General features: G+C 34.9%; 1 pseudogene; it reads right to left on the reverse strand.

Annotated features, from left to right (window-relative positions):
- Nucleotides 1-2535: 2535 nt before the first annotated feature.
- On the reverse strand, nucleotides 2536-8311 carry LOC123246529 (annotated as a pseudogene).
- Nucleotides 8312-8597: the final 286 nt, after the last annotated feature.

Here is an 8597-nt window from a genome sequence, read left to right on the forward strand (position 1 = left end):
ACTGTGACTGAGAAAATGATCCATTATAATTCCCAGAGTTATTTTTTCAAGTTGACATTTTAAAAATTATATGCTTAGTAACCACCACCACCAATAAAAAATTAACTAAACAAATGCATAAAAAGATTATGTGCAAAACTATAAACTCCAAATTGTTTAAAATATGTAAATTGCAGGTATCTTAATATAAATAGCCTCTGCTTTTGAGTTCCCTTTAGATTTCTTTTACTTGAAAACTTTTCTCTGGATTTTATGGATTTTTAAAAATGTAATCATGTTATGTATTTTTCTTATTCCTTTTTCATCTCTTCATTATTTTCCTTTATTTTCTTTATATTTCTAACTCTTGTCACACAATTAATTAATTCAGAGATCACAATCTATTCAGTCTTTTCTCCCATTCTTTACATTTGGACTATTTCCTATCATTCTTAACAACAGAGCTTCCATTTTCAAACATACATAGCTTTTTACTCTCAATAATGGGCTTAGGGCCTTACCCTACTAATGGGATCTTTAGGTCTATGAGTATGAACAGCTTTACAACTCTTAACCTATATTTCCACATTGCTTTAAAAAACAATCACAGCTTCTTTAGCAATGTAATATTAGGTCTATTTCTCTATGTTCCTATCATCATTTAAAATTATTTGATCCCTATAGCCCATATGGTTTTCAGTTAACAATATTTTTTCCTACAATGGTCCTTAGACAGATGACATAATCTATTTCCAGGACCATACTCTTTCCAAAACAGGTATTTCTAGCTTGGTCATGCCCAGTGGAACTTTTATTCTAGTGCCATTGCCTCTCAGAAATGCAGAATTACTTCCATTATATGATGATTGTTGAAGTAAAATTTTTGCAGAATATTTATGCTCTCTAAGTCATTATTATCCCACCAGAAACTTTGGATTATGTGTATGCTCAGCCTTTGATCTATTACTAAAACTCATGTAGGTGTTTATGACTTTCAAAATATCTATTTAATTTACTTATGTAAAGTTCTATTCACTTCTTAACTTCTTTCTTGCTCCTTTTTTGGATAGACTTATCTAGTTCTGAAAGAAGAAAATTAAAATCTGCCACTATTATAATTTTGTCATTTATTTCCACTCATATCATTTTGTTTTTCCTTTAAGCTAGATGTTATAACACTTGGTGCATACAGGTCCAATATTGACAATGCTTCATTATCCATAGTAACACTTCCCCAACATAATATGGTAACCTTGATCATCTCTTCCAATTATATCCATTTTAGTCCCATCTCTGTCAGAGATCATGATTGGATGATTGCTTCCCCTGCCTTTTCTGGATCAGCTGAGGCATGGCATATTTTGCTCCAGCTCTTCAACTTTATGTGTGTGTATCATATTCAAAATTTAAGGTCGTTTGCCCCTACTCTGATCTTTTCATATTATTTCCTCTCTGTTTGACCTTCCCTTTCTCTATATTTCCCTATTCACAAATGTTTTTTCTTTGTTTACCTGCCTCTCCAAATCCTCTCTCTTTTGTTAGTCTTCCTTTTTTTTGTTCCCCCTCACCTTCTTACTTCTTTTTTTTCAAGTTGAAAAGCTTTTATTTCCTCTCATCAGTTCATACTTTTCTACCAAGAAAGGATTCAGGCCAATATTAAGTGGGGGTAAAAGTCACAAGATGATTTACCTCAGATCATTGACAAACTATGCTGAACTTACTTCAGTTCAAGTTTTTAAAACTCTTAATAGCACAAAACATTGCACAGAATCTCCCTTAATAACAGAATCAGTTGTTAGTCTGTGTGAGCTTATTACCAAAGTAAACAATGATCACTTCTTTTACTAGAAGCAGCAAAAATTTCACCATTCCAGTCACAAACCACAATGTATGAGGGTTCCAAAAAGAAAAGCCCACTTTGGTAGGAGGTGGTAGACCAGATCTCCTCCTGCTTCCAGCCTATAACCAAAGGACTAATGATACATTTTAAATATCTTTGACATAAGTTAGTGTCAGAGTCTCCATTTCCAATGGGCATTCCCCATTAGAGGCCAGGACACAAGGCTCTTGAACTGCTGCTTTGATTCTAGACCAGCTTTGATTTTCTAAGAAGCATACACAGCATATAAGCTGGAAAATGGGAATATTACTTACCAAGGAAAAGAACCACCAAACAAATATATTTACCTTGGATAAAAAAGCAAAACCAAAGTCTACCAGATTTTAATTATTCCTCTTATCCCTTGAAATCTAGTTCTAAAGATCTGTAGTTGGGTGTGGTGACTTGTACTGTGAGAAGTTTATTCAGATCAACTTTGGGTCTTTACAAAATAGGTCTTCTAGTATTAGAAAGAGTCAAGCTATGCTACAAATATTTAAAGAAACAATCACTACCTCCCCAGGAATACTATCTTCATCAGCAGAATTGTAAATGGATGACATCTTTCCTATGTCAAGTGCAAGGTGGATGGGAAGAAGAGTCTGCATATAATACCCTCTCTCTACCTAACTATGGGTCAACAGGAAAAGCAACTTTGCTCATATGAAAAGGGAGCTTTAGAATCCTGTGGGAGTCAACACATTCTTGTCTGTTCGTTTGAGGTTATGGACACGTGGAGCTGGTTTCTTTCCTTCCATTACTGGAAGGTCCATCTTAGGTGGCTTGAAGGCTGCTGGGTCTTCTGCAATTCTAGTAACCTGAGCACAAATGAGCTCCACTGGTAATGGTTTCTGAGTACCTCTCTAGGCCTGGATACTGAAACCTGAATCAGATTTCTGAAGGGTTCTTGGTCCAAAAAGGCTCCATTTTTCAGATGAGGGTTTGTCTCTATGGCCATTTCCAGAGTCCATACAGCTGATATCTAGGCCCAGTAAAGAATTAGAAGATCCATGAGCAAACCAACCTCTGGGCTTTTGCCTGGGAGAAGAATGGGGTGTGCTACTTGGAGTGGACTGGGCTGAAATTGTCAATCTATCATCTTTTGTTGTCTCCATTTTGCCATTTCAATTTATTGACTGCCGCCTCCATACAACGGTACTTGGCTTCTTCTGTGGTAAGGCCTTTATGGGGAGTATATCCTGCATCTCTCAGCCCTGCTTGCTATTCAAAGCATTGGATGCTCTCTTGTGTCTGTTTTATAATTAGAGAATTCTTGATGACATGCGTAGCTTTGGCCTTCACCACTGGGACCTTGTTCATTTGGTCACTGGAAGCTGAGGGGGTTATCGAAGGGAAGGACAAACTAGTTTCTCCATCCTCAACCTTGGAAAGCTGTTGGTACTTCCAATCTGGGATGACCAGCTTTTTCCATTGAACCTTACTATCCCACCTGTACTGTGCTCAATGGCAGGCACATCTGGTTCTCTGGATGCCATGAAATACTATGATCCAAGTGTTTCTCTAGATATGAAGAACTCTGATTCCCACAGTGAAAGTCTATAGAAGTTATGCAGATAGGACAAAGATGTCAAAAGGGAACATTCTGCAGCTAGTGACATACAAGCAGAGTCTCAAGCAGCTGTCAGGCAGGGGCTCTACCCACAGCTCTCCTGTGGGGCAGAAGAAGGAGATGGAGCGGGGATCAGGAAAGAGATGGTCCGCAGCCCGAGGCTTCACCACAGACAGGAAACTGAGACTAACAAGGCTCTAGGGACCCCTCACTCTCTAAGTTCCAAAGCACGAAGTGAAACGAGGCCATGACGCAAATTGCGCCAAGACCTAAACAGACTCAGCTGAGAAAAGCTGTGAGACCTTCTTACTGCTAAAACTAAGGTTAAAGCATTTTTACTACTCTCTCTGTCTTAAGAATATGAAGTACCTTAAGCATCCTAAGTATCTTAAGTATCTCAAGTACTTCAAGCATTTTGAATATCTTAGACATCTTAAATTATCACCTTACTAGTAATTAGATCAATATAACCCCATTATTTATTTTATTTCATTTATTACCTTGAAGTATTTTAAGTATCTTAAATATCTCTTTCTTGTACCAAAAGTCACTTAAGAATTCCAATTATCACATTCTCCTGTAAGGAATATAGTCAGATTAACCTCACTGTTTCCCTGTATTATTTTTAGCATGTTAAGTACTTTATGTATCTCTTATACTATAGAATTACCAATTTCCTATACAGTAATCCTATACAGTGATTATTTTAAATGGACTGATTTGCTTGAGTTTTTTTCTGTATACCTTTTTTCCCCTTTTTTCTGAAGTTTTAATTTGATCATTTAATTTTCTTTTCAGCTCTGGCTGTTTTGTTAGGAACACCTAACATTCCTCTTTTTCATTAAATTCTCATTTATTTTCATTTATTTCCTGAATTATATTTTTTCTGTTTTGCTGGGTAGGTAGTTTGGGATTGTAGGTCTAGATCTTTTGCCTTGTGAAATATCATATTCCATGGCTTCCAATCATTCAGTGTAGGAGTTAGTAGATCTTTTGAAATCTTGATTATGGTTCCACAATATTTTAATTGCTTTTTTTGGCTGCTTATAATATTTTCTTTTTGGCTTGAAATTGTCTGTAATACTTCTGGACTTTATAAAATTTGAGATATCTTTCAGGAAGTGATTGGTATATTCCTTTGATTTACATGTTCTCCTCCAGTTCAAGAACATAAGGGCAGTTTTCTCAGATAATTTATTTTGATATGATATCCAGGTTCATGATGATGATGATGATGATGATGATGATGATGATGATGATGATGATGTCTTTCAGGCAATTGATGATTCTTAGACTATCTTGCCTGGATTTATTTTTCAGATCAGTTGATTTCTCCAGTGAGAAGTTTTAAATTTTCTTCTATTATTTTCATTCTTTTGAATTTGTTTTATTGTTCTTTGCTGACTTACTACAACATTAGCTTCAACTTATTCAATTCTAATTCATAGTGATCTAAGATCTTTTTTGATCCTTGGTATTTTGTTCTTTTGGGAAGTATATTCCTCTTTCATGTATTTTACTTCCTTTTTTAAGGAAAGTTTTCTTCAGTATATTTTTCTTCTTAGCTGTTGCTTTTTCCTATCATTTTCTTTTCTAAATTTTTTTCTAATTTTCTTGGCATTTGTTTTTCAGTGCTTTTGGGGAAGCTTTTCCAGGACTTCATTTTGGACTTGTAATGCTTTCATGTTTTCCTTTCAGATTTCATGTGTGTTCATTTATGTATTGTCCTTTTCTGAGCTTATATATACTCATCTCTCATTGATATGTCTTCTGGCACCAGGCTTTTTTTCTTTCTTTTGCTCATTGGGTGCTATTTTTTTCTTTGCTTTTGCTATGTATTGAAGCTTATCTTTTTTCCTGGAGAAAAGGGAATACTGTCCTTAGCTGGCTGGATACCAGATTGAGCACTATGCAGTTTTGGTGGCCTGGATGGTTTACTATGTAGAGGTTTGTAGCTATTCAATTCAACTTGTTGTAGTTGGGTTCTGCCCAGTCCTCCTGAGACTGGACCTTGTTGGACTGAGTTCCTCACATTGCTGACTGTTTTGGGGCACTCCCCTTTTATTTTTCATCTTTTGCACATTTTTACTTTACTTTGGTATATAGCATGATGTGGATGTGTTGGTCTATGTCTAGTTTCTGAAATACTGGTTTACAATTTTCCTAGCAGTTTTTGTTAAATCAAGAGTTATTTCTAACAGCTTTCTTGATCTCTGCCAGTATCAATATTATATTAGGCGCTACAATTTCACACATACTTCCTTGTTCTTTTCTATGTCTTAAACTTTTTGTTTCAAAGTCATCTCCCTTCCTATCATTTTACTTTTCCTTAGAGTGACCTAAGTGGAAAATTGTTTTTGATAGGTATAGTTTCTAGGTAATCAATGAATGCAGCTTATATATCTGATATATTTCAAACAGCTCTTTGCTATTTTATTTATAAATTAAATTTCCCTGTGAATGTCATTACAAAGTATTAGGTTGGTTGAGATGCATTTCAGTTGTCTCTGAAAATGAGGTCTTTCCTGATAGCTCTTTACTACTAGTGTACTTTTTTCCCTAATTACCTTGACATTATTTGTATTCATTATTTATATATTTATTCTTTTTATCATTATAAATGTACTTGTTGTTTTCTCCATTAGGTCTCAGAGAGTAAGGTTGCTTCTTTCTTCTGTGTTCACTGAGGAGATTGGTTTATAGTTTTCTTTTTTTGTTGTTTTTGATCTACCTGGCTTTGGAATCAGTACCATATTTATGTCATTAGTTTGGTAAAACACGTTTATTGCTTACCTTGTCAAATAATTGGTATAGTATTAGCATTCATTGCTCTTTGAATGTTTAATAGAATGCCCTTGTTAAAACATCTGGCCCTGGGAGTTTTTTCTTGGGCAGGTTTTTAATGTTTTGTTCAATTTCTTTTTCTGGTATGGGAATATTTAGGTATTCTATTTCTTTTTCTTTTAATCTCGGCAATTTATATTTTTGTAAATAATAATACCTATCACCCAGGTTGCCATATTTATTTCCATATAATTAGGCAAAATAGTTCTTAATAATTAGCTTAATTTCCTCTTTATTAGAGGTGAGGTCACCCTTTTCACCTTTGATATTATTAATTTGTTTTCTTCTTTCCTTTTTTTATTAGATTAACCAGTACTTTATCTATTTTAATTGTTTTTTCAAAGTACCAGATTGAAGTTTTATTTATTAATTCAATGGTTCTTTCACTTTCAATTTTATTAACTTCTCCTTTAATTATTAGGATTTATAATTTAGTTTTTATCTGAGAATATTTAATTTGTTCTCTTTCTAGTTTTTTTAAATTTGCATACCCAATTCATAGACCTCTTTCCTGTTTTATTTGTTAACATATGCACTTAGGGATATAAATTTCCCCCTGAACAATGCTTTGGCTTCATCCCAAAGATTTTGATGTGATGTATCTTCATTGTCATTCTCTTCAATGAAATTATTAATTGTTTCTATGTTTCGTTATTTAAACAATTTTGGAGGATCATATTAATTTCCAATTATTTTTTATTTCCCTCTCCATATAACCTTGTTAATTATTATTTTATTGTATTATGATCTAAAAAGGTTTTATTTATTACTTCTGGGTTTTTTTTGCATTTGTTTTCCATGTTTTTATGCCCTATATATGGTCAATTTTTGTGAATGTACCATGTGCTGCCAAAAAGAAAGTGTATTCCTTTTTGTCCCTATTTATTTTTGTCCATATATATATATATAAACTCTAATTTTTCTAGTATTTCATTCACATCTCTTTCCTCTTTCTTAATTATTTTTGGTTTGATTTTTGTAGATCTGATAGAGGAAGGTTCAGGCCTCCCACTAGTATAGTTTTACTATCTATTTCCTCCTTAAGCTCCACTAGTTTCTCCTTTAAAATTTTGGATGCAATACCATTTGGTACATACATGTTGAGTGCTGCTTTTTCCTCATTGTCTATACTGCCTTTTATCAGGATGGGTAATGGGGGGAAAGGGGTTTTGGGTCAGATACATAAAAAATTGGTCACCAGGGGAAAAATTCCCAATTAAGGAATAACCTCAAATCAAAATTGACTTTTATGAAAATTTATTTACAATTGAGAAGAGGGAGAAGAAATAAGGAAATAAGAACCTAACACAGTTGGTAAATTGCTACAATCCACTAGTTAATCCAAGTAGATTTAATTAACCCAAGCTGAGAGTCAGAGGGCCAGAGGCCCAGAGGGCTGAGGGGGGGGGCCCTGATGTGAATGAAGCAAAAGTTTGAGTCACAGAGTCTCTATTAAAGGGAAGTTCCTTAAGAGAAGTTTAGGATGATTCAGTCTTTACACTCACCATGGGGAATTGCAAAGGAAGATTTTAAGAACAGCCACACCAAGGTCTCAGGGTCCCAGGCAGCACTCCCCCATGAACCAGAAGAGCTCCTTCACCAGAAGAGCTCCTTCTCCAGCAGACCCTTCTCCAGAAGACCTCCTGACTCAGTCAACTATCTCTTTTTAAAGGGGTCACTTATGCATCACTTCCTGTGCCCTCCTTCTAGTTTGCGTGTCCAATCACAAAAGACACTGTTCTTAGGACTGCCTAGGGGACAGTCAGTTGATTCTGATTTGTCACCCACTCTTGCACATGTGGGTTACAGACCTCCCCAAATTAGAGATGTTTTCACCTTTGGTCATTAAATCTAAAGATGAGCAGTGTATATTTAATCTAAACATCACAGATGTAATCACCTTCCTTATCTCTTTTAATTATATCTATTTTTACTTTGGCTTTGTCAGATAACATGATGGCTACTCCTGTATTCTTTTTCTCAGCTGATACCCAATAGATTTTGTTCCAGTTTCTTACATTTACCCTGTGTAACTTCATGTCTCATGTTTGTTTCTTGTAGACAACTTATGGTAGAATTTTGGTATCTAATCTCATCTGCTATTTGCTTCCATTTTATGGGTGAGTTCATCCCATTCACATTTAGAATTATGATTACCACCCGTGTATTCCCCATCATTTTGAATTCTTCTCCTAATCCTGCCCTTTATTCTTTCTCTATTTCTTTCTACACCTCTACACCAGTGTTTTGCTTTTAATCATTCAGTCCCCTTAATGCACACCCTTATTTTACTTCCCTTTCCAACGCCCTCCCTTCTTATTCCCC

Source organism: Gracilinanus agilis, chromosome 4 (assembly GCF_016433145.1).
Source record: "Gracilinanus agilis isolate LMUSP501 chromosome 4, AgileGrace, whole genome shotgun sequence".
Taxonomy (NCBI): domain Eukaryota; kingdom Metazoa; phylum Chordata; class Mammalia; order Didelphimorphia; family Didelphidae; genus Gracilinanus; species Gracilinanus agilis.